We start from the raw sequence: 27,380 nt of genomic DNA on the forward strand, positions 1-27,380 counted from the left end.
TTCCATTTAGTTTTCGTCAGTGAAAAAAAAGGAGTCGGCGAACATTTTTCGTCGTATAGTTTTAGTCGACAATTCAACACGTGTGCGTGCGTGCGTGTGCGCGCACATGCATGTGTGTGAGCGTGCGTGTGCGCGCACATGCATGTGTGCGTGCGTGTGCGTGTGAAAGGCACTTTGCCGCGAGTGTTTTGTCGCGGTATACAGAGAGGCTAACCGCTCGGCGATAAGGCCAGCAGTGAGTGTTGACACTGCACCGCGCTCAGAGATGGAGGAGAAGCCAATCATGGAGGACAATCTGTTCCCCCTCCAATGGCTAGCCTCTCTCTCCAATAACAGCACAGTACATCATGACGGGTGAATCCCATTTCCATATTATTATTATTCACCACTGGCATGAATGCCAAACCCGTCGGCCGTTTTCTTCACCTTTTGGCCCTCCACGTCCAGGAGTGGAAAATAAATAAATACATAAATATATATCTCCTTCATCAAATAAATACATTTATAAGAGGCGCTTCCGGAAGGGGTTTTGGCGGGGGTGATTCCTGCAAAGTGGGATTGAGGTCGACGCGTGTTCGAGGCTGCTTATATTGCTGGATGCCTTCACCATTCTGACCTGAGATCAGATTCATACGAGGTTTCCGCCGGACACACACTGGTCTGATGAACCCATTCTGACCTGAGATCAGATTCAAAAAATGTCAGTCGCTCTTTCGATTTTTCAAAAATAGCAGACCTACAAGCTCGTATCGCGCCACTCGGTGGCGCGATATGAGCTTGTAGATCTGCTATTTTTAAATAGCTAAAGCATAACATGATGCCGACACCAAAATGGGTGCCCGGTCAGAATGGGTTAAAACCAGTGGTGCATTTTTTTTACTTAAAAGTATCAATATCGCAATATAGAAATACTCTGTTGCAAGTTAAAGTCCGTAATTCAAAATGTAGGCCTACTTGGGTAAAACTACAAAAGTATAATGGCATCAATATGTTTTATTTATTATGTTTTAATTAAAGTATAGCCTTTAATTGAAGTAGCCTGCCAAATGTAGAAAGTAGTCATTATGCAAGTGTGGATGATGTATGCAAATAATTTGAAAAGATTTGCGACTGCCTATTTTCACTGAGGAAAACTAAATGAAAACTAAATGAAAACTAAATGAAAACTAAGCTACAGTATGATGACTAAAACTAAGACTAAATAATAGGCCTATTGACAATTTTGTCAACAAATAGAAACTAGACTAAAATGTTAGGAAGGGACTATAGTGGACAAGAGATCCAGTATAAGTCATTGTACACTTGGTTTGCATGCTGAAATAGCCGATCTACTGTACTACAAGCTGAGCTTGTAGACGGGCCATAAATAGCCTATCATACAGCATACTGTATACTGACTTTTTGGGTTCTTGGCTCACTTTACTTTTGTTTTGCCCTTTTATTTTGATGCCACGCATAGTCCCAGGACCTTCTAGTTGTGAGGCGACAGCCAGAGATGGGCAAAATACATTGAAAATGTATTTTGATACAAAATACATTGAAAATGTATTTTGATACAAAATACATTGAAAATGTATTTTGATACAAAATACAAATACTGGGTTAAAAAATGTATCTAAATACAAAATACAAAATACATCTTCCATCCCCATCGAAATACAAATTACAAAATACAAAAAAGTATTTCAAATACGTATTTCAAATACATGTATTTCAAATACTGCCCATCTCTGATGGGCAAAATATATTGAAAATGTATTTTGATACAAAATACAAATACTGGCTCAAAAAATGTATTTAAATACAAAATACATCTCATTTCTTCCATCTCAGCGAAATACAAATTACAAAATACAAAAAAGTATTTCAAATACGTATTTCAAATACATGTATTTCAAATACTGCCCATCTCTGATGGGCAAAATATATTGAAAATGTATTTTGATACAAAATACAAATACTGGCTCAAAAAATGTATTTAAATACAAAATACATCTCATTTCTTCCATCTCAGCGAAATACAAATTACAAAATACAAAAAAGTATTTCAAATACGTATTTCAAATACGTATTTCAAATACATGTATTTCAAATACTGCCCATCTCTACCCCTGTGCCACCGTGTACCCCTATGCCATGGCATCTCCACTCTTCTACATACTGTACTGTACTGTACTGTACTGTACTGTACTGTACTGTACTGTACTTGACTGGACATCGCATAAGGCAGAAGGTGAAGAGCATAATGACAAAATGTACGGTATAATTCCATCATGATTCCTCCTCGCCACTCTAGAGCCCACTCTGAATTACAATTCATGGACATATCAGCAGTGGTGGAAAAAAGCACTCAATTTTTTAACCCATTCTGAACGGGCACCCATTTTGGTGTCGGCATCATGTCATGCTTTAGCTATTGAAAAATAGCAGATCTACAAGCTCATATCGCGCCACCGAGTGGCGCGATACGAGCTTGTAGGTCTGCTATTTTTGAAAAATCGAAGAACGACTGACATTTTTTAGAATCTGATCTCAGGTCAGAATGGGTTCATCAGACCAGTGTGTGTCCGGCGGAAACCTCGTATGAATCTGATCTCAGGTCAGAATGGGTTAAGTATCAATAGCCTACTGCATAATTTAATTACTCTGCTACATAGTATAAGTCCGGAAATTCAATATTCGCTCAAGTAAAAGTAATAAAGTATTGGCATCCAAAACAAGTTAAGTTTTCAAATCTATCAGGATAATTTGAAAATAGCTGCGACGCATTGTGAAGCTTGTAGATCGGCTATTTTCAAATGGCAAATATGTGTATAGGGTTGAAGTGGTTAATGTATGTTTGGTAATAATAAGCAAAAATCTACAAAATAACCGTTTTCAAATAATGTATTAGAGTAAAAAGTACAATATTTGCCTCCGAGGTGTAGTGGAATATAGGAGTAAAAGTATTGGAAATTGGAAATATACTCAAGTAAAGTAAAAATATTTCAAAAGTGTGATTAAGTACAGTACTTAAAGGGGCATTCCGCTCATTTTCAACATGTTACTGTCATTAATATACCATAATGATGTCATCAAGATGTGTTTCACCATGTTAATGTTTTTTTTTCATACTTAGTTCTAGGAAACACAACAGCTCTAAGGTATATTAATGACATAGTAAAATGTAAAAAATTAGTGGAATGCCCCTTTAACCCATTCTGACCGGGCACCCATTTTGGTGTTGGCATCATGTTATGCTTTAGCTATTGAAAAATAGCAGATCTACAAGCTCATATCGCGCCACCGAGTGGCGCGATACGAGCTTGTAGGTCTGCTATTTTTTGAAAAATCGAAGAACGACTGACATTTTTAGAATCTGATCTCAGGTCAGAATGGGTTAATCAGACCAGTGTGTGTCCAGTGGAAACCTTGTGTGAATCTGATCTCAGGTCAGAATGTGTTAAGTAAATGCACTCAGTTACTCTTTTTTTCTCCCACTGCTTATCAGTAGAGGCAGAGATCTCTGAACGCCTGTAGCTGCATCAGGGGACTTTGACCCTATCAACTCAAGTGGGTTGCAACTTGCAGGGAATGGGGGGCATAGAGGTGGTATATATGCCTGTGTGGAGAGCAGGGAATGGGGGGCATAGAGGTGGTATATATGCCTGTGTGGAGAGCAGGGAATGGGGGGCATAGAGGTGGTATATATGCCTGTGTGGAGAGCAGGGAATGGGGGGCATAGAGGTGGTATATATGCCTGTGTGGAGAGCAGGGAATGGGGGGCATAGAGGTGGTATATATGCCTGTGTGGAGAGCAGGGAATGGGGGGCATAGAGGTGGTATATATGCCTGTGTGGAGAGCAGGGAATGGGGGGCATAGAGGTGGCATATGCCTGTGTGGAGAGCAGGGAATGGGGGGCATAGAGGTGGTATATATGCCTGTGTGGAGAGCAGGGAATGGGGGGCATAGAGGTGGTATATATGCCTGTGGAGAGCAGGGAATGGGGGGCATAGAGGTGGTGTATATGCCTGTGTGGAGAGCAGGGAATGGGGGGCATAGAGGTGGTGTATATGCCTGTGTGGAGAGCAGGGAATGGGGGGCATAGAGGTGGTATATATGCCTGTGTGGAGAGCAGGGAATGGGGGGCATAGAGGTGGTGTATATGCCTGTGTGGAGAGCAGGGAATGGGGGGCATAGAGGTGGTGTATATGCCTGTGTGGAGAGCAGGGAATGGGGGGCATAGAGGTGGCATATATGCCTGTGTGGAGAGCAGGGAATGGGGGGCATAGAGGTGGTATATATGCCTGTGTGGAGAGCAGGGAATGGGGGGCATAGAGGTGGTATATATGCCTGTGTGGAGAGCAGGGAATGGGGTGCATAGAGGTGGCATATATGCCTGTGTGGAGAGCAGGGAATGGGGGGCATAGAGGTGGTATATATGCCTGTGTGGAGAGCAGGGAATGGGGGGCATAGAGGTGGTATATATGCCTGTGTGAAGAGCAGGGAATGGGGGGCATAGAGGTGGTATATATGCCTGTGTGGAGAGCAGGGAATGGGGGGCATAGAGGTGGTGTATATGCCTGTGTGGAGAGCAGGGAATGGGGGGCATAGAGGTGGTATATATGCCTGTGTGGAGAGCAGGGAATGGGGGGCATAGAGGTGGTGTATATGCCTGTGTGGAGAGCTGGCCTGTGAGTGATTAACTTGTCTATAGCTCAGAGGTTCTCAACCCGTGGGACGGGATCCCCACGAATTAACCTATTCTGACCTGAGATCAGATTCATACGAGGTTTCCACTGGACACACACTGGTCTGATTAACCCATTCTGACCTGAGATCAGATTCTAAAAAAATGTCAGTCGTTCTTCGATTTTTCAAAAAATAGCAGACCTACAAGCTCGTAGCGCGCCACTCGGTGGCGCGCTATGAGCTTGTAGATCTGCTATTTTTCAATAGCTAAAGCATGACATGATGCTAACACCAAAATGGGTTCCCGTTCAGAATGGGTTAAAGGGTAAGACCACTTTTTTTAAGGTTTGGGTTGTGTAGTTACTTTGCCATGATGCAACTCCAAATGTGGACAAGAAATAAAAAATAACTGCTCCAGTGATTAGAAATTGATAATTCAAAATTTGCTCCTCATTGACTTACATTGTAGCTAAAACAGCTCTCAAAGTCACTCTTTTAGTACGTAAACAAACACAAACAATGTTGATTCAGACAATATAGAGCATCACCAAAACTCATGCTGTTTTATTTTTTCATAAAAATGTTTTCTTCCTGTTGATTTGTCCATTTTATTGGGAAGAAAACCCGGACTGGATCCGTGGATCTGGATCCAGATCTTCAAATAGTAAAATCAACAGGAAGAAAACATTTTTATGAAAAAATAAAACAGCATGAGTTTTGGTGATGCTCTATATTGTCTGAATCAACTTTGTTTGTGTTTGTTTACATACTAAAAGAGTGACTTTGAGAGCTGTTTTAGATACAATGTAAGTCAATGAGGAGCATATTTTGAATTATCAATTTCTAATCACTGGAGCAGTTATTTTTAATTTCTTGTCCACATTTGGAGTTGCATCATGGCAAAGTAACTACACAACCCAAACCTCAAAAAAAGTGGTCTTACCCTTTAAGAACAAAAGATGTTTGGAAAAGACCATTGCTGTGTTAAAAAGTAATCAATAAACTATACTACAGTATAGTTTGTTGATTTTACTTTTGATCACAGCAATGGTCTAGTCAAAAATTGGCCAAATTGTCAACTAATATTATTGCGACCACAGGTCGCATTTACTATGAAATCGTACATTTCCCGTCCGTCAGTCAGTCACTCAAAATCCCCATACATGGGGAAAGCCCCCATGAAGCCCAGGATGGAGATCCCTGATGTCATAGTAAATGCGACCTGCTGTTGCAATTAACCCATTCTGAATGGGCACCCATTTTGGTGTCAGCATCATGTTTATGCTTTAGCTATTGAAAAATAGCAGATCTACAAGCTCATATCGCGCCACCGAGTGGCGCGATACGAGCTTGTAGGTCTTCTATTTTTGAAAAATCGAAGAGCGACTGACATTTTTAGAATCTGATCTCAGGTCAGAATGGGTTCATCAGACCAGTGTGTGTCCGGCGGAAACCTCGTATGAATCTGATCTCAGGTCAGAATGGGTTAAGCCCATATGGAGATCCCTATATTATCGTCAATATTGGCCAGCAACTCTACATCTGACCTCAAACCTCAAACCGCTTAGATCTCCATATATGGATATTGGATATGTCAGAACCTGTTCTGACATTCCATATGTTGATCCGTCCCCATCCATCCTTCCTCTTCGACGTCTCCCTTTTGACTGATACTGATACGGGGAGCTTTATAACTAACAGATCTAAAAAGGTTCACTACGCGTCGCATTCCGAGCTTCAATCAGCATTGCCCCAAGTTAGCCTTCAGTTCTGTGTCTGGGCAAGAGAACATTTCAACCTATATATGACAGCACTGAAAAACTATTTATACCTGCATGGTGTTCTTTTGGGGTTCATACTTAGTTTAGACTAGCCCCATATGTGCCCTCTCCCTACGCTCATTCTGTAGCTCCGAGATGAGGTCACACACTGGCCCCCTTCCATGTTTATCAAGGAAGTGTGCGTGTGCGCGTGCATGTCGAGTGAACTGAAGTCAGTTGGAAATTTTCGACCAGGGGAGGCGCCGGGGAGGCGCTAAAGCTTTTCAACTTCCTTGATAAACATGGAGCGACTGACAAAAGACGGGACGTAAAGGCTCAGTTCAAATCTCTAGTTGGATTTTCTGGGCCGGTCCTAAGTTTGAATTAGTGTAAACCTGGATCGGCCCTACACGTTTTGGATTAATGGTGTGGTAAGGATAGGAGACCATGTTTTCGGAAACTTGCGCCTTTCTGAAACGCGGTGGGAGGGGCCCAGTGTGTGACCTCATCTCGGAGCTACAGAATGAGCGTAGGGAGAGGGCACATATGGGGCTAAGTTTAGACTAGACATAAGGTTGGTGAGGGGTGCGTTAAAACGACCAGATTAATGTCGGTGAGGGGTGCGTTAAGGGTTGGGAGAGGGTTAAGGTTGGGTTTAGGTGTGCTGCCCCCGTGGGAGGTTAGGGTTAGGGTGAGGGTTTGAGATAGGTTGTAGTTGTAGGACTAATGACTGGTCTAACCAATGACTAGTCTAAACTAAGTACGGCACCCATTTTTTTCAAGTGGCATTTCTTGTGACAACATTGTGGCAGGGGTTCGTCGTTGGCATCCAGGGAAAAATCCACATCGGCCTCATGGTGGTGCTATAACCCATTTGTGTCTTACCTATATAACTGCACCGATCTGTGTAAAACTTTGTATGTGCACTCCCCTAGAGACAAACCTTTGACCTCCACATTTAAACTTGTTGTGTTTTGTCGTGAATGAATGCCCTATACTTCATCATACTACAGCATCACACAAAGATATAAAAGTAGCAGATCTGCAAGCTCAAACTGTGGCGCGAAGCGACGTGTTTTGTGCTTGTAGACCTGCTATACTTTTGCTGTTTATGAATTTTAAATCCTGAAAAGTAACAGTTTTGGACATTATGAGGTTTTCCCCGCGCGACAGAGATGATGTACAACAGTATAAGGCAGTGGTTCCCAAACTTGTTTGTGTCAAGGACACCCCCAAATCAACATTTATTTGGCCACGGACCCCCCCATTTTAACCCATTCTGACCGGGCACCCATTTTGGTGTTGGCATCATGTTATGCTTTAGCTATTGAAAAATAGCAGATCTACAAGCTCATATCGCGCCACCGAGTGGCGCGATACGAGCTTGTAGGTCTGCTATTTTTGAAAAATCGAAGAGACTGACATTTTTAGAATCTGATCTCAGGTCAGAATGGGTTCATCAGGACCAGTGTGTGTCCGGCGGAAACCTCGTATGAATCTGATCTCAGGTCAGAATGGGATAGTGGACGTGTGTCGCCCCTACTGTGACGTCGAATGCGTTGTTTTTAGCCTTGGTGTTGTTGTTGTGCAAAGCTTTCATTACTACCTTCATGTCGTTTTTGAATTGGCTTGTTATCATATAATGTGCAGACAAAGCCTGGCGTTTCCTTTGTCACGAATCTGTGGCAAGCCTTTGAGAGCTCGGTTTACTCAACAATGTGTGGCTTTAACGATACTGCAGCGCTCTCCCCCCGCTTTCGTTCAGCGCCTGAAAAACAACCTTGAAAACAAGCATTTATGCTCCGTCGTACACTGCCCATAATCTGTTATGTTCAGCTAATTATGTGTGGTTTACATTCATTATTCTATTTGTATCATACTCGGTGGCAAATTTAGCAGCATTACGTATGTAGACTCTCCGTAATTTGTGTATCCCTCGGTTTAATAATTACAATTTACAATTTAGGCATTTAGCAGACGCTCTTAATCCAGAGCGATTTACATTAAGCAAGAACAAAAAGCATGGGAATACATCACAAAAAAAGCATTTATCATAAAACATGCGTAAGCTAAGAAAGTAACAGTGAAATATCTATATTATGAGACTATACATATAAACTATATATATATATATATATATATATATATATACTACTATGCTATACATATGTACTATGGCGTGCTATGACTATATACAATGCAATTATAGTGCTGTCTACATAACATGCTATAAGTCTGTATCAGATGCTATCTAAGTCTACAGAAATGCTATCTAAGGGGGTAGGGTAAGTGCTATGGGCCATGATGGAGTCTGAAAAGGTGGGTTTTCAGACTACGGCGGAAGATTGGGAGTGATGCTGCAGTTCTGACTGCAATGGGAAGTGCATTCCACAGTTTTGGAGCCAGAAGGGAGAAGAGTTTGGGACGTGTGGAGCGTTGTCCCGGCGTTTTTAGTGAGGGTACTTCCAGCTTCTCTGCGTTGGCTGATCTGAGTGCGCGGGAGGGTTTGTAGGGTTCAATCATACTTGCAAGATATGGGGGAGCCATACCTTTGGTTGCCTTGAATGCCAGCATCAGAGTTTTGTATTCTGTGCGGGCAGCGACCGGGAGCCAGTGGAGGGAGCGGAGCAGGGGGGAGACATGTGAGAATTTTGGCTGGTTAGCCAGTAGCCAAAGGCCTGAGAGAATAGATGTGCTTTTAAAGGAGTAGTTCACCTAAACGATTTTTTTTTTCTATCAATTACACACCCTGTGAAGCCTTGAATTTATGGAGATTTTTTGTTTGTTTGTTTTTGTCACATTCCTAAGCCAATAATTTGATGACCGGTGGAGACTCAAAGATTCTCCTTGAGGAGGGCACGGTGGCACAGTTGGTATAGTGCTGTCGCCTCGCAGCTAGAAGGTCCTGGGTTCGATTCCCGCTCGGGGCGCTGTGGGTGCTGGCGGCGTGTTTCCTCCTCCGCGTCATCAGTGCCCATACCCGAAGGCGGGGTTGGCGAAAGGGCCTTTCTGTGTGGAGTTTGCATGTTCTCCCCGTGTCCCCTAGGGTAGGTACCCTCACAAAAACATGCAGTAATCCTGGTCTCTAAACTGCCTCCCCCTGGCCAGCCGGGGCGCCTGATGGAGGGGAAAGGAACTGGTTGGAATAACGTGTTCCCTCCACGCGCAGGTGTAAAAGGAGCAACTTGGACACTCAGGCATGAAGGAAGCATGAGTTCAAGTCCGTTGCTCTCCCCAGGTTGGCGAAGGGTGTGTAGAGCCCAGGATCACATTAGATGATTGACACAGGGGTGAAAAATGGGTTACAAAATCGTGGGATAAAAATTAAAAAAAAAAAAAAAAAGATTCTCCTTGAGTCCCCTATTGACCAATGACCCGGTCATTAATAATTATTGAATACTTCACGAGTGGCTGACACAGCGTTCATCGTGTACAGGGCTTGGACGGGGGGGAAATCAAGTCTGTTGATACGTTGGGCACAACCCTCTGCATTGCCTTGCGGTTTAGGTTGTTGCTAGTCTGACACTCAGTGAATTTTCATTTAGTTTAACTTCATTATTCCTTCTTCGGTGATTGGTTCACAGTTAATAATAATAATAATAATAATAATAATAATAAACTTTATTTATATAGCACCTTTTTAGTCACAAATATAAAAACAACAGTGAATCATGATACATAACAATCAATTACAACAAGGCAGAATAGAATTGCAGTGTCAGTGGAAAATAAAAGCATACATTGTTATTATGGGTTTAAGAAGGCTTTCCTAGAAAAGTGGGTCTTTTAATTTGGTTTTAAAAAGAGCTAAGGAGCCAACAAAACTAAGGTCCGACGGCAGGCGGTTCACACCAACCAATCAAAATAGTAGCAGAGCAGATGGCGTCGTTGTCAATGTGATTAACCCATTCTGAACGGGCACCCATTTTGGTGTCAGCATCATGTTGTGCTTTAGCTATTTAAAAATAGCAGATCTACAAGCTCGTATCGCGCCACCGAGTGGCGCGATACGAGCTTGTAGGTCTGCTATTTTTTGAAAAATCGAAGAGCGACTGACATTTCTAGAATCTGATCTCAGGTCAGAATGGGTTCATCAGGACCAGTGTGTGTCCGGCGGAAACCTCATATGAATCTGATCTCAGGTCAGAATGGTTTAACCCGGTTGCTAATGAAACAAACAACGAACGCTATACGTGTAAACAAACATGATAAAATATGTCGGACGATGGCGTTTCTAAAAACCTGTTGTTTCTGTGAAGAAACTATTTATCATAGGGCGTTTTTAATAGCCAGATCGATACGGTTACCACAGTGGGGGGGGGGCAGCATATTGTTTGTTGACTCTTGGTCAAGCGCCGTCATCGAGTATAGAAACGGTGCTGGTTGGCTGCTGGACAAACAACAACAAGACAGGGATGGAGTGTTGTAGCTACTGCAGCAGACCGACCTGCCCCCACATCAGCACCTCTCTGAAGCCACATCAATCTCCTGCATCAATCAGCCTGCTAGCCACTGGCACATGCACCTGATTCGACCCAACTGACCAGGGGGGGGGGGGTGTTAGCCAGCCTGTTATATAGAGAGTATATGTGACAGAATCCAGCAAAAAGGCCCTCAACTCTACTTTCCCATTTTTCAGATTTTTACAGATTATTAACCCATTCTGACCTGAGATCAGATTCTAAAAATGTCTGTTTGAAAATGACAGTTTTCTGAAAAAGCTATGTTTCTATGTCAGTGGTTCTTCGATTTTTCAAAAATAGCAGACCTACAAGCTCGTATCGCGCCACTCGGTGGCGCGATATGAGCTTGTAGATCTGCTATTTTTCAATAGTTAAAGCACAACATGATGCTGACACCAAAATGGGTGCCCGTTCAGAATGTAAGCTTTCATATGATGTATCATTCAATGAAATTGGACAATAATTGAAGGAGATATAACCATTTCTAAAATGATTTGGGGCCTTTCACCCAAAAGCTGAGAAAAGTCCCTTTCAATATTCACAACATTTTTATCACCTTAGAGCTGGACAGAAGTGGGTGTGACAATGGAAGGGACAATAGGACGTTTTAGCTGTCAAACAGTGCAACACTAGAAACACTGACATGTTTAAGCCAGTAGAACCAACAATGCAATTTGTAAGGTGCCCCCAATAAACCCTTTTGAAAGTACTAAGTATTAAATACTAAGTATAAGTATTCAAGTATTAAATACTAAGTTAAGTGTTCAATTTAACTTATACACTACCTGGTTGTAAATAGCTGCAGTATAGGCTACACCATTTTATGCAGGTCTACTTTAAGCAATCAACGTCAGACAATTGACTAGGGCTGTGAATCTTTGGGTGTCCCACGATTCGATTCCGATTCTTGGGGTCACGATTCGATTCAAAATCGATTTTTTATTTTATTCAAAAGATTTTTTTTTCCAGATTCGAAACTATTCTCTATTCAAAATGATTCTTGATTCAATACATAGGATTTCATCACAATCTACTCCAGCCAACTGAAGTGATTAACTTGAAAATGACTGAAGACATGATGTTTACTGTAAGGGTGAGGGTTAGGGTGAGCTTACATTTCATATTATGAACACCATGTAGTGAAAACTCCTGTAACTAACCAGAAATAAAATCTAAAAAAATTATAATAATAAAAAATAAATAATAATAATAATAACAAAATCGATTTTTGGAAATTATGAATCGATTTTGAATCGTTCATAACGGGAATCGCTCATATCGTTCATAATCGGAATTTTTTGACACCCCTACAATTGACCCAGTATTTTTAAATAAATAAAACCGACGCATCAGGCTATGATGCGTTGTGCGCTTGCTATATGCATATCATCTTCATACCCAGGAAACGTTATGCAGGAACACCTGATTTCAGCCGCTGCCTCTCTGGCATTCTCTCCACGTCCCTGATCAGACAGACGCGTGCAGGAAGTCTGTACTGTGATCAAGCTGTCTGCCTGCTCATAGTGCACGTACGTCCCCCCCCTGTCCCCCCCTGTCCCTCACCCATGCTCCGCTCGCGACGGTGTCTGTCACCATGATGTGTCATTAACCCATTCTGAACGGGAACCCCTTTTTTTCTGTTTTAACCATCATGTTATGCTTTAGCTATTGAAAAATAGCAGATCTACAAGCTCATAGCGCGCCACTCGGTGGCGCGCTAAGAGCTTGTAGGTCTGCTATTTTTGAAAGATCGTAAAAATGTGGCACAAATTGGGAATGTATATATATGTTATTTCAGAGCGAACGTTTTTAACTCAAAGCTTTGCTTCTGGGGGGGGGGGGGGGGTCCCCTCCTGGAACAACATATTTTGAGATGGGGATCCGTGACCAAATACATATATAATTCTGGGGCTCCTTTATGGAAAAGGTTGAGCACCGCCTGACATAGAAACATGTTTTTTTTTCTTCAGATTTTTCAGGATTTATATAGAAGACATTTTGTGGAATGGACGTCCGGCCTAAACGGGTTATCCCATTCTGACCGGGCACCCATTTTGGTGTCAGCATCATGTTATGCTTTAGCTATTGAAAAATAGCAGATCTACAAGCTCATATCGCGCCACCGAGTGGCGCGATACGAGCTTGTAGGTCTGCTATTTTTGAAAAAAATCGAAGAACGACTGACATTTTTAGAATCTGATCTCAGTTCAGAATGGGTTCGTCAGACCAGCGTGTGTCCAGTGGAAACCTCGTATGAATCTGATCTCAGGTCAGAACGGGTTAAATGCTGTCACCCTGCGGGCCACCCAGGACATCACCGGCAGTCTGGTCCGCTGTACGCGCCGCCTCATTTCCTGTCCCTGACCTCCCACTGACATCGGCGTGGCGGAAAGTATCAAAGTACATTTACTCTTGAGTGCTGTACTTAAATGGGAATATCACTCATTTTCGACATTGAACGAGCTTCTTTATATTTCCACACAGCAACTCTTAAGTTATAGTTAATCGGTGGTATTGCCTTTTAAGTATTATTTTAAGTTACCGTACTTAAATTTTTCACTACTTTCAATAAAAAAATAATATTCGTGGGATTTCTTGTGTTTGTTTGTTTTTGAGGGGCGCTTGCCCCTCCTATACACAGGTTTAATGTTTGTCTTTAGTTCAAAGTTTGTTTAGTAAACGCATTGACAATAACGTTTAGACAAAACATTTAGACATAATGTGTCGTTTACGTCATATTGTTTTTTTTATTGTTAATGGCGTTTAATGTTTGTGTTGGCACCGTTTGTTTTACATCACCGTTTCATCACCTAATCAACATGATAATTTAATATATTAGCGCCCCTCACTTCACACAGGTGTGATTTTTCCTTGACTATTTACATGTTTTGATACATTAGACTAGAAAGTCTAATGTATCAAAACATGTACGCCTCAGAGGCAAATGTTATTTTTTACTCCATTACAATTATTTGACAGATTTAGTTATAATTACTTGTTAACCCATTCTGACCGGGCACCCATTTTGGTGTCAGCATCATGTTATGCTTTAGCTATTGAAAAATAGCAGATCTACAAGCTCATATCGCGCCACCGAGTGGCGCGATACGAGCTTGTAGGTCTGCTATTTTTGAAAAATCGAAGAGCGACTGACATTTTTAGAATCTGATCTCAGGTCAGAATGGGTTCATCAGACCAGTGTGTGTCCGGCGGAAACCTCGTATGAATCTGATCTGTATCTCTTCAATGTACATGCGTGTAGCATTGCAATGCATTGGGCCTGTAGGTCTCTTTTGAGAGAGGAAGAAAAAAGATTTGACAAATGATTTGTGAAATATTTGAGTAGGCTTTGGTACTCTAAGTATATTTGGATGTACCAATACTTTTGCATCTTTACAGTAAAGAGTAAAGTAAGTAAAATGTTACATGACTTATGTTACAGAGAATTTCTACTGGTGTTTTACTCAAGTAAAGATTCTGAGCATGCACACACGCACACACACGCGCGCACACGCACACACACACACACACACACACACACACACACACACACACACACACACACACACACACACACACACACACACACACACACACACACACACACACATCATGCAGGGACAAACATGTCACAATGTGTCATTCCATGAAAGCACCTTATTGTCACTTCCTCAAACCTCAAACTCTGCTTCTCATTATCTTGTACATTTTTGCCAAGCTTTGACTGGCTGCGTCTCTTTACAATAACAATGTCGCCTTACGGTACAAAATACAACACACTCCAGATTTTAGTGAAAAGGTCTCTCTAAAAATTGGATATAAAATGAAAATATAGCATATTTCTTTCTTTCACATCTTTGGAATGAGACACGCCGTTAGAATTCTAGTGGGAAACGGCATATACTGTCAGGGTTCATTTCAAAGCGTGCAGAATTTCACGTCTAGACTTGAGTGCGTGGTGAGCAATAAATAATTGATTTTTTTTAGGAAGGAAGCCATGTAAAAAAGATTGTAGAAATTGCCCCCGTGCCTACAGTACAAGCTCTCAATGCGTCGCAGCGCAACATGTTGTGAGATCTGATATCAAATTCAAAGGTATCAGAGATATAGCTTCAAAGGATAACTTCAAAAGGATTATACTGTAGCTTAATGTATTAGCTTGTTATAAAGTCCAGGGATTGCCGGTGAATGCCTGCAGCAAAGTAAATAAGTTGATAAAACAGCACTGCGGTTGCAGATGATGAGGTAATACCCTGGAGAGATCATGTTTGTACGTGTAAACATGGCATAACACGATGATGAAATTCATGTCTGAACTGTCTCCCATTAGCAGTCGTGGAAAGTAACTAAGTAGCATACATTTACTTAAGTACTGTACTCCAATTTCCCAATACTTCTTCTACTCGGATCCAAATTATTGTACTTTTACTCCACTAATACATGTATTTCACAACTTCAGTTACAGTTACTTTGTAGATTTGGATTGTTATTAGAAAACATTCATTAACCACTTTAGTCTATACTTGAAAATAGCCGATCTACAAGCTCACAATGTGCTGCGATGCATGTGAGCTTGTAGATATGCTATTTTCAAAAGATTGAAATTAGACATTCTGCATAGCAAGTACTTCTACTTTTGGTACTTTATGTACACTTTGATGCCAATACTTTTGTACTTTTACTCAAGTACATTTTGAATTCCAGACTTTTACTTGTAAGCATGTGGCGGAAAAAGTACTCACAATTTGTACTTGTGTGAATAGTATACTGTAATGTAGAAATACTCTGAAAGGCTGCAGTTCGACCATTTGAAAATTGCCCGACCCAGAAGATTATTCTACATTTGAAAAACTTGAAATGGGACATTCTAGCATTTTTATACTTTTGGTACTTCAAGTGCATTTTGATGCCAACAATACTTTTGTACTTTTACTTGTACCACTACAGAGTATTTCTATATTGCAGACAGCATTGAGTCATTTTCTTCCACCACTGCGTAAGCCCCTGTGAGTCCGATCGAGGCCAGATCAACTTATGTCATATCATATATATAGTCAGATCTGGCCCAGAATAAGCTATATTATGTCAACCGGTGAAGACGTCCTGGAAATGACGTAAAGATCATCCCATATGGGCTGTGATCTGGTCTAGTCCTGAACCTAAAGATCATCCCCATATGGGCTGTGATCTGGTCTAGTCCTGAACCTAAAGATCATCCCTATATGGGCTGTGATCTGGCCTAGTCCTGAACCTAAAGATCATCCCATATGGGCTGTGATCTGGTCTAGTCCTGAACTAAAGATCATCCCCATATGGGCTGTGATCTGGTCTAGTCCTGAACATAAAGATCATCCCCATATGGGCTGTGATCTGGTCTAGTCCTGAACCTAAAGATCATCCCATATGGGCTGTGATCTGGTCTAGTCCTGAACTAAAGATCATCCCCATATGGGCAGTGATCTGGTCTAGTCCTGAACCTAAAGATCATCCCATATGGGCAGTGATCTGGTCTAGTCCTGAACCTAAAGATCATCCCATATGGGCAGTGATCTGGTCTAGTCCTGAACCTAAAGATCATCCCATATGGGCAGTGATCTGGTCTAGTCCTGAACCTAAAGATCATCCCATATGGGCAGTGATCTGGTCTAGTCCTGAAACTAAAGATCATCCCATATGGGCAGTGATCTGGTCTAGTCCTGAACCTAAAGATCATCCCATATGGGCAGTGATCTGGTCTAGTCCTGAAACTAAAGATCATCCCATATGGGCAGTGATCTGGTCTAGTCCTGAACTAAAGATCATCCCATATGGGCAGTGATCTGGTCTAGTCCTGAAGGTAAAGATCATCCCATATGGGCTGGGATCTGGTCTAGTCCTGAAGGTAAAGATCATCCCATATGGGCTGTGATCTGGTCTAGTCCTGAACATAAAGATCATCCCCATAATGGGCTGTGATCTGGTCTAGTCCTGAACTAAAGATCATCCCATATGGGCTGTGATCTGGTCTAGTCCTGAACTAAAGATCATCCCATATGGGCTGTGATCTGGTCTAGTCCTGAACTAAAGATCATCCCCATATGGGCTGTGATCTGGCCTATAGTCCTGACAAATCTATACAAAGTAATGACTAACTAAGGTTTTCAAATACATGTAGTGGAGTAATGTAAAGTAAAGTCCAAATACCTCAAAACTGCAACTTAAGTACAGTACAGCATGCCAACGATCCTCATAATTGAGGCCTCTCCTCCTACCGTACGTCCTAATAATGGTGCTTTTAATATGCATGGTTGGTCACAGAGCAGGCCGGGGCAGGCTGCTTCATAATAGCCCCCCCAAACCCCATGCCGTATTATTGTCATGGTATGTCTCACATTCACGTCAGTATAAATACATTTTAATCCCAGAATGCCCATAAATAATGGCGAGCGGTGCGCAGCCACACATTATCGTCCCCGCCACGACCCAGCGGCTTTTCTTAAGCGCCGGTCGTAAAAGGCCTTTGATTTTGCATAACAAGTGTTGTGAGTTACATCACGCGGGTGTGCGCGCACGCATGCACGCACGCACGTACACACGCACGCACGCACGCACGCACGCACACACGCTAGAGGAGGCATGGATGCACTTGTCTTGAACCCCAGCATCCCTATTCCCTATTCGGGGGGGGGGGTCAAAAAAAGTCCATCTACAAATATTATCATCACAATATTTGCCTATTTCACTACAATTTGGCCAGTGTTTTTATACGATAGTTTGTTGAATACTTTTTTTTTCTCCAGATATTTTAAATTGTAAAAGTCCTTACATTTTCACTTTACTGTCATCTGGGCGTGTAACCTGACTCTGCCAGATGGTGGCAGTAGAGAGTACACAGTTGGGATACCGCAAGGCGCAGTTAACTATCGTGCATTTCCCGTCAGTTGGTCACGCCCAGTTAACTATGACATTGTGCATTTCCTGTCAGTTGGTCACGCCCCAACATGTGGAAAACTTTAGTTAAACATGCAGAGTGACATTACTTTACCTATAGCCTGACACCTCAGCCTGAATTTCATTTAGTTTCAGAACTTTCTTTCCCCACGTGGCTATAGCAATTCAGGGGCTGGAGCCAGGCTATACTTTACCTGGGTTACATCATCTTCTGATACTTGAATGTTTTTAAATTACATAATAATCCTAGTGTTTTGTTTCATTAGCGCGAGCGTGACAAAATAGGCTACAGCTTGTTGTCATTAAGCTGCTGCTCTGGACACAAACAAACCGTTGTGAGCTTGTGGATCAGCTATATTTTCACTACTTCTTAATTATATATTTTGTATTCATGGGATTTCTTGTGTTTGTTTGTTTTTGAGGGGCGCTAGCCCCTCCTATATACACAGGTTTAATGTTTATCTTTAGTTCAAAGTTTGTTTAGTAAACGCATTGACAATGAAGGGAAAATGTGTCGTTTACGTCATATCGTCTCTTTATTGTTAACGGCGTTTAATGTTTGTGTTGGCACCGTTTGTTTTACATCACCGTTTCATCACCTAATCAACATGAGTTAGACTTTAATATATTGGCGCCCCTCACTTCACACGGGTGTGATTTTTAAATGTATGATAATGTAATATTTTCGCATAGAAAATGGGATTTTGACTGGCTCAACCCGATCTACCCACCAAAAAAAACAATATTATACCATTGCCGTTGTGACCAGCAAAAAATGTTCTGTGACCCACAAAATGGGTCCCGACCCACTGTTTGGGCCATAGAAAGTATACCCTTTTAACCCATTCTGAACGGGCACCCATTTTGGTGTCGGCATCATGTCGTGCTTTAGCTATTGAAAAATAGCAGATCTACAAGCTCATAGCGCGCCACTCGGTGGCGCGCTATGAGCTTGTAGGTCTGCTTGTAGGTCTGCTATTTTTGAAAAATCGAAGAGCGACTGACATTTTTAGAATCTGATCTCAGGTCAGAATGGTTTTTTTTCCTTTTCTTTAGCAATCTGCAAAGTGGTAGCCGGTAGGCTACATGTGTCTTGTTCCAACCCCTGCAGCCACCCACACATCCCTCCCCCTTCTAGTCGCATTAACCTTGTCAGCGGGGATAATGTCAAAGTTCATACTGTCCTAATAGCTGGACACCATGTTAATTACAACATCTATTAGTGTGCCTGTCAGATTAGTCTCTGCAGGCGGGCGGGGGGGGGGGGAGGGGGGGGGGGGACGTGGTCGTGAGGGGGCCATGGGGGTGGCCGCGAAACAATTCCCCCACTCAGGGGGTCTCTGTCTCTGTCTCCATCATGGTGTCACTGCTATAACACCCCCATGGCAAGCTGTCTGCATGTCACAGAACCATGTCAGAGGTCAATGTTTCCACTTCAAAACTTTTCAAACTGTGTAGTTATCAAACTGTTTCTTTTTTTACAATGATAACTCTGCAGCTCTCATAGTTACAGAGCCAATTGTATATAAGGTCCCATTTGAACCCTGCAGGGCACCTGCTTTAATTGATAATTAAAAATCACACCCGTGTGAAGTGAGGGGTGCTCTTATGATCTTACATCACCACGCATCATCTCGTACTGGCCAATAAGAATGCCTGTTGCCTGTTGCCCACTATTGTTTTAGCACATTTTCCAGTCATCTCAAAGTTTGAGTCAACGTGGTTTGTGTGAGCCTTCTCTGCGTCTCTGTCCCTGTCCCTGCAGTTGTTGCCGTTGAATCTGTCCTAGCGAGTCTCTCTTCCTCCCCTCCTTTTTGATGAACCCATTCTGACCGGAGATCAGATTCATACGAGGTTTCCACCGGACACACGCTGGTCTGACGAACCCATTCTGACCTGAGATCAGATTCTAAAAATGTCAGTCGTTCTTCGATTTTTCAAAAATAGCAGACCTACAAGCTCGTATCGCGCCACTCGGTGGCGCGATATGAGCTTGTAGATCTGCTTGTAGAACCGATCTGCAATTGGTTCTAAAATATAGGCTATTTAAAATATTTAGCAATTTCAAGAATGCAAAATATGTCCATTTTGTATGTATGTTTCCCCCCCCCCCCCCCCCCCCCCCCCTGTAATCCTCAAAGTAAATAAATGAACCGGGGGGACATTTTCCTTTTTTTTCCTCTTTTCGTCAGATCTACTGTAGGTACAGTGGAAATCCAAGTGTAAACAACATGGGACTTCCTGCCGTGTTCTGTACTCTGTGAAAAATAACGAGGCAAATATGGACATTTTGTTCAGCCAACGAGAGCAGTTTACCTGCAGGCTATACATGAAAGCACTGGAGGAGGCTTTCCTTCACTAATGGCTTTGACCTGGTCTTCGTCTTCATTGTGAGTTTCACAGATTAGGTTTGCAGTGTGAACAAGACAAGACGACCTAAGTCATTGTAATGCATGTTCTGCCATCTGAGGTCTATGCAGATGTATAGATGAGAGAAGGAGTGAACACAAGACAAGGCGGTGAGTCTTTAGAACACTGGGAGAATAGACTGAAGGTCAGACAAGTATCTTGACTTCAATGTATTATTCTGAGTTTCTATTAACACGATCAAAAGTATTTATACAGAAGAAACGTCCTTCGTGTGTGTGTGTGTGTGTGTGTGTGTGTGTGTGTGTGTGTGTCACTGTGTGTGTCACTGTGTGTGTGTGTGTGTGTGTGTGTGTGCGCGCGCGCGCATACGTTGGTTAGATATGTGTGGAATCTGGGAACCAATAATTCTATTTACCCATTTTGGTGTCAGCATCATGTTATGCTTTAGCTATTGAAAAATAGCAGATCTACAAGCTCATATCGCGCCACCGAGTGGCGCGATACAAGCTTGTAGGTCTGCTATTTTTGAAAAATCGAAGAACGACTGACATTTTTAGAATCTGATCTCAGGTCAGAATGGGTTCATCAGACCCAGTGTTTGTCCGGCGGAAACCTCGTATGAATCTGATCTCAGGTCAGAATGGTTTAATTACCCAATGCCTGCTCCAAGGCCTGCCTTTGTTCTACTGATATTCAGGGCCACCTGGGGACAGCTATAGGGTGATGGTTTGTTTACGGTTTGCTTGTCTGTTCCGGTGGCAATTTTCTGGGAGCAAAATGGTCGATCAATGGGTAAGCCTCTCATCTTCAGGGAAACGGTGAACACGCCTACATTCTCACCTCTGACTGTGAACCTGTACTTAATACCTATACTTTGAATGTAACTTGGTCACTCTCCCCGACGGCGCGTAAGGCCGTCGGACCTATATGCTGTTCGCTGTGCTGTGTACTCTGAATCATGGAACGTCTCTCGATCTGCTGTCTGCCGTCTCACATTTCCTCTCCTGTATGGTATGTGAAAATATACCACATATATACGAACAGGCATTAGTCCCGACAACACTGTCGCTCCCGACGTGCGTGGCCGCCGGTTACAACTATCCCGTGGCATCCCGACATGTGTGGCAGGTTTAAAAACTACAACCCGTGGCAGGTTAGGTTGTGGGTTAGGTTTACGGTTAGGACAGGATAGGGTGTTGGACATTGGATGGCCATTATAGCCACAGTCCGAAGTGTGCAGCCTAGTAGAGACAAGAACAGAATGAAGCAACAGACAATATACGCCCCTCACTTTACACAAGTGTGATCTTTTCTTTCAGGATTCAAATTCAGAAAAAGAAAAAAAAAAGATCACATAGTGATATTTGTCAGGTGAAAGAAGGGCTGTCTCCGCTGTCTCCCCCCCCCCCCCCCCCCCCAATATGATATTAGTATGATTATTATTTTAGTAATTAAAAATCGTAAAAAGTAGCTGATCGGCGAGCTCGAAAAGCGCCGCTTCGTGCCAACGTTTTCCAGCTCGCAGATCTGCTACTTTTGATGCTATATATTCGTGTGAGGCTGCAGTCACAATATGATCAATATAGGGGCACTAATTTAGGAAAAAAACACAAAAAGTTAGAATATGGGGGAAAAGAGCCAACGATATATATTGAATCATGCTATACTTGTTGATTCTTATGATTTGCCTGGGATTCAGTAGCAGGCCTATACAGTACTCATCTAGCTCACTGTGCTGGAAATAAACATGCATTCTGCTTGATATCGCAATGTTTCAAATCCCCTTGCATTGCTTTGATGGTGTTTAATCTTTCTTCAATACACCCCCCCCTCCTCTCTCTCTCTCTCTCTCTCTCTCTCTCTCTCATGAGGCAGAATCCACCATGCATCATGAATTACTTTGATTTAATATTAGTAACCAGTGGTGTAAAGTAACTATATATGTACTACTGTAAGTAAGTAAGTACTGTACTAAATTACTGTATACTAAAGCACAATTTTAGGTAGCTTTGCTTTTTCCAGTTGTGTGTATACCTTCTACCTTCACTTCTTTAGGAAAGCTCTCGTTTTTAGTGTTATATTAACCCATTTTAGGCGGAACCCCTTTTGGTGTCAGCATCATGTTATGCTTTAGCTATCGAAAAATAGCAGATCTACAAGCTCGTAGCGCGCCACCGAGTGGCGCGCTACGAGCTTGTAGGTCTGCTATTTTTGAAAAATCGAAGAACGACTGACATAGAAACCTAGCTTTTTCAGAAAACTGCCATTCACACCTCGGAGACAGACATTGTTCTCCACTACAATTATAACGGTGGAGATTGCATGGGATGGATCACTGCCATCTGTCTGTGTGACCTTCACTGTCTCTGCGTCTGCCTGTTTGAAGCCAAACCAACAGTGACCTTTGGTGCTCCTCGTCTCGGCATGCAGCACTCTGGGACAACAGCCATAAGTCTGCTCTGTTCACAAGAAATAAAGAAAAAACACTCATCTTGTTGAGGGGAAAACAAGTCAGCGTTCATCTTCAATCCTGACACTTATTCACTGTGCCGTGAAGTAAGTACTATTTGAAGCATATATAGCACCAAAGGCAATTCAGTGAGTTTTTTTTATCCCACGATTTTGTAACCCATTTTTCACCCCTGTGTCAATTATCTAATGTGATCCTGGGCTCTACACACCCTCCGCCAACCTGGGGAGAGCAACGGACTTGAACTCATGCTTCCTTCATGCCTGAGTGTCCAAGTTGCTCCTTTACACCTGACAGGGGGGAGTTTCCCTGGTTGGACGTATAGCGCGTGGAAGGAACACGTTATTCCAACCAGTTCTCAGTGAGCTTTATTGCGTTTTTAAGCTTTTAACCTTTTTAACTTGTTCAATATTTTTTTTTAATAATAATGTTTGCATGCAACTTCTTCTAATTCTTCTTCAGCTCCGCCTGCCTGGCCTCTATATAAATGAAGCAGTGCGAGTGGTCACTGCCAATTATGATGAGAATCACACTGGCCCTGATGTGAGCCAGGATTAACCCATTCTGAACGTGCACCCATTTTGGTATTAGCATCATGTCGTGCTTTAGCTATTGAAAAATAGCAGATCTACAAGCTCATATCGCGCCACCGAGTGGCGCGATACGAGCTTGTAGGTCTGCTATTTTTGAATAATCGAAGAACGACTGACATTTTTAGAATCTGATCTCGGGTCAGAATGGGTTCATCAGACCAGTGTGTGTCCAGTGGAAAACCTCGTATGAATCTGATCTCAGGTCAGAATGGGTTAACCGGATTAAGATGCTGATCTGGCGGCTCTATGGACCCTCGGAAACAGCGTGAGTCCAGGGAGACCGTCTGACGCATGGTGGGAATGGGATGGGGGGGAAAAAGCTGAGATGGGGGGGTCTGATTTAATGAGAGAGACGGACAGAGTTTCTGACAGCATGTCGAGAGAGATTACTTCCCTCAAAAAGACTTTCCCTCCTCAACTCACTTGGGAACTGGACGACTCCTGTGCCAGTGTCTGATGGAGATAGCCTCGCAAAAGTTCATAAAAGTTTAGTTTTGATAGTTTTGCATACCATTCTGACCTGAGATCAGATTCTAAAAATGTCTATTACATCCTGACAGTTTCATTATTAACCCATTCTGACCTGAGATCAGATTCTAAAAGTGTCTTCGATTTTTCAAAAATAGCAGACCTACAAGCTCGTATCGCGCCACTCGGTGGCGCGATATGAGCTTGTAGATCTGCTATTTTTCAATAGCTAAAGCATAACGTGATGCCGACACCAAAATGGGTGCCCGGTCAGAATGGGTTAAGTAGGGTTGTCCCGATCACATCAGAATCGGATGGGTACAGCAAAGAAAACGTGATCGGGGACATCCCCAGTATCAATTTATTATATCCATTATTGTCTGTGATTTTGGATATTGTACTATTGTGATATGGCATGCATATGAAGTGTTCTATCATCTGGAAAGATCTGAAGAATCGGTGTCGGTCGATACTCAAAATCAAATGATGGAATCGGATTGGGAGTAAAGAAACAGGGGTCCATAGCCTGTTGCATATCAAGCTGGGGGTCCTTGAAATGAAAATGGTTGCAAATCACTACTGTAAAGATCTTCTGTTATGAGGGTCTTTGGCATATATTTTCAAATGGGGGTCTGCATTGTTGGTGGCCAGTCAAAAATAGTTTTCAACATATTAGATTCCCCTATACACCTGTTAAAGTTGAACACACTTCCAACACTACTTCTTAGTTTCCAGAAAATTCCAAACTTTTTTCAAAATTAAAATGTCAAAAATGTTTTAAAAAAAAGCAGATGTACAATTGTATATCTGCAATTTTTTTGAATAGCCAACATACAGTATACATGTTATGTTTGTTTAGGCCTACCTCTGAGTCACCGATTCTTAAAGGACAACTTTGGTTTTTTTCAACCAAGGTTCATGTTTTAGGTTGTTATTAGAGAAACTAAAAGGTGAGTGTTCATTTTCTTTCATTTGTTGCTTTCTTTCGTTTTAGGGATTTTAGCTGTTTTTGACAGGGGGGCGGGGGCATTCGAGCATGGGGCTAAATATGTATTTCTTTACAACATTTTATGGTGATTTTTTTTTTTTATTATTTACTATAGTCCTAATATACCCCAGGAAATTACATCTGGCCACAGAAGATCACAGGATCTACTGAATGTGATCTACCTACTGGGGGAAGGCTTATACTGTGTGTATAGGCTCAATATGTCAGTTTGTCACATTCAATAGATCCTGTTATCTAATGTGGTCAGATGTAATTTCTTGGGGTTTATTAGGACTATAGTAAATAAATAAAAAAAATATCGCCATAATATTTTGTAAAAAAATACATACTTAGCCCCATGCTCGAATGCCCCCGCCCCCCTGTCAGAAACTGCTAAAATACCCAAAACAAAAGAAAGCAGCAAATGAAAGAAAATTAACACTCACCTTTTAGTTTCTCTAATAACAACCTAAAACATGAACCTTGGTTGAAAAAAACTAAAGTTGTCCTTTAAGAGTGGTCCAGGAGGTCCCCAGCTAAATGATAATTTAGCTTCATTTTGAAAATTCTGAAAAGTTTCAACATTTTTCAACATTTTTCAAAATGATAATTTGGAACCAAATGGACCCTTATAGGTCTGTAACAAATTAACATTGCCTTTACAATATACATTGGGGTCTCAGAGATAGAAATAGGGGTCCATAGCCTGTTGCATATCAAACTGGGGGTCCTTGAAATGAAGAAAATTAAGCACCACTGATATTGGAACATAGCCTATAGGTATTTCAGAGAATTGTCATGAGAAGATTTCTTTTTTATTTCGACCTCAGGTCTAAATCATAGAGTTATAATATAGAGATGACACCCGAGTTCTCCTCCCATCCACTTGCATTGAGTTGCTCAAAAGCGCATGAGGCGGATTTAGGCCCAATCCCAAATGCCTCCCTCAAGCCCTGAGCCCTGGACCCTCGTTGACTTTAATGACGTCAGCTGTAAGTGCTTGAGGGTGAGAGGCTGCAAGGGCTCCAAATTGTTGTGAAAGAAATGGGACAGCACTTTGAAGATGAGTCCGCCATTCATGACACTTTGCATCACTTTATACAAACTGTCCTCATTCACAGCCAGTGCCTACCTACATGCTTGGCCTATTTATACATGTCATGTCTATTGTAGTATTTAAGATGATCGTTTTATTATTAGTTTAATAAATACACTTTCCTGTGTGATATGAATTTTAATATTCATATAATAATATGCATTATACATTTTCAAAATTTCATTTCCATATTATTTTACTTTGCTCATTAGTCATTTCTCATCATGTTTCCCTTAATATTATTATTGTAATTAAATATATAGCCTATATCCTTCCATTCCGTCTCCTTTTGAGAACAGTGAGAAAGCACTATTGTGTTTGTTGACATTCTAATCGTGATACATAACTAATTTGCATACCTAAATGATTGACGTTCGGAGGATCCCCCTCATTCCACTGGTAACGCTATGAACTGTGGGTAATTGATTTGCCAAAGTCAGCCTAAAGTCAGCATCGACGCTGACTTTGGCAAAGGGCACATAAAGGGGCGGGGCTGAGCCCTCACTGACTTACCGATTTCAAATGGGACATCCCTCAAGCCCTCGCAGACTTCACATGAACGCGCAGCTAAGTCAGTGAGGGCTCATTGAGTCAGCAAGGGAGTGGATTGGGATTGGGCCTTACTCCTCCTTCCTGGTAGGAACAGAGTGCATTCTGGGATTGATTGGTTACAAACACATGAACGCGCGACCGGCACATGAACTAGCATCGTGCGTGTGTGCGTGTGCGTGCTACTCGTGGTGAACGCGCATCGCTATGTAGGCAGCAGGCTCGTCTTACCTGACACTGCCAGCTGGGGGCGGTATTGGGTAGCAAGCTTTTTTAATATGGTTATTATTAGGCTCGTCTGCCCTCCAGTGTAAAACTGTTTTGCGATCATTTTTCGGAAAGGAAATATAAAACCATAGCGGTTTTATCATATTAGCATTTTGAATAGATTAAGAACATGGATGTATCTGATGTAAATTAATTCGTTATTTTTATACACCTATGAACTGTTTACACACCATATAATGGGCGCGTTCGGAAATACCACACCGGAGCACACTCGCCTATTAGTTTGCATTGCACAGTGGGCTCAGTGCGCTATTTCCGAACGCGCCCAATATTAATGCAATATAAACTGAAGTTCATTCCAACTTGTGTGTTATTGTGTGGTGGCTGCAGTTGAATATTTGCTTTTAAAGGGACTTTATACTTTTGCTAATTCACATTTAGAAGAAAGTGAAAATATAGGCTACATACATTTTACAAATACACTTCCCAATGACAATGTAGGACAACAAGCTCTGAAGAGGAACACTTCAAGCCTGCATGGCAAATGCAAGGTCACAGCACCACTCTAAACTATTAAATAATAATGCTACCGATCTCTAATAAAATGCCAAAATACAATAAATGATGGGTTCTTTTTCATAGCACTTGTAGCACTATGAAAGAAAATATAATAAATATTAAATATGTGTAAAATGTATTACAAAATGTATTACAAACTATATATTTATATAACAAAATAATATTTAAAGTGTGAAACAAACAAATGAGAAACAATAACTTTTTTCTTATTCCC

The sequence above is a fragment of the Protomyctophum parallelum genome, assembly GCF_964188405.1.
Source record: "Protomyctophum parallelum genome assembly, chromosome: 18".
NCBI lineage: Eukaryota > Metazoa > Chordata > Actinopteri > Myctophiformes > Myctophidae > Protomyctophum > Protomyctophum parallelum.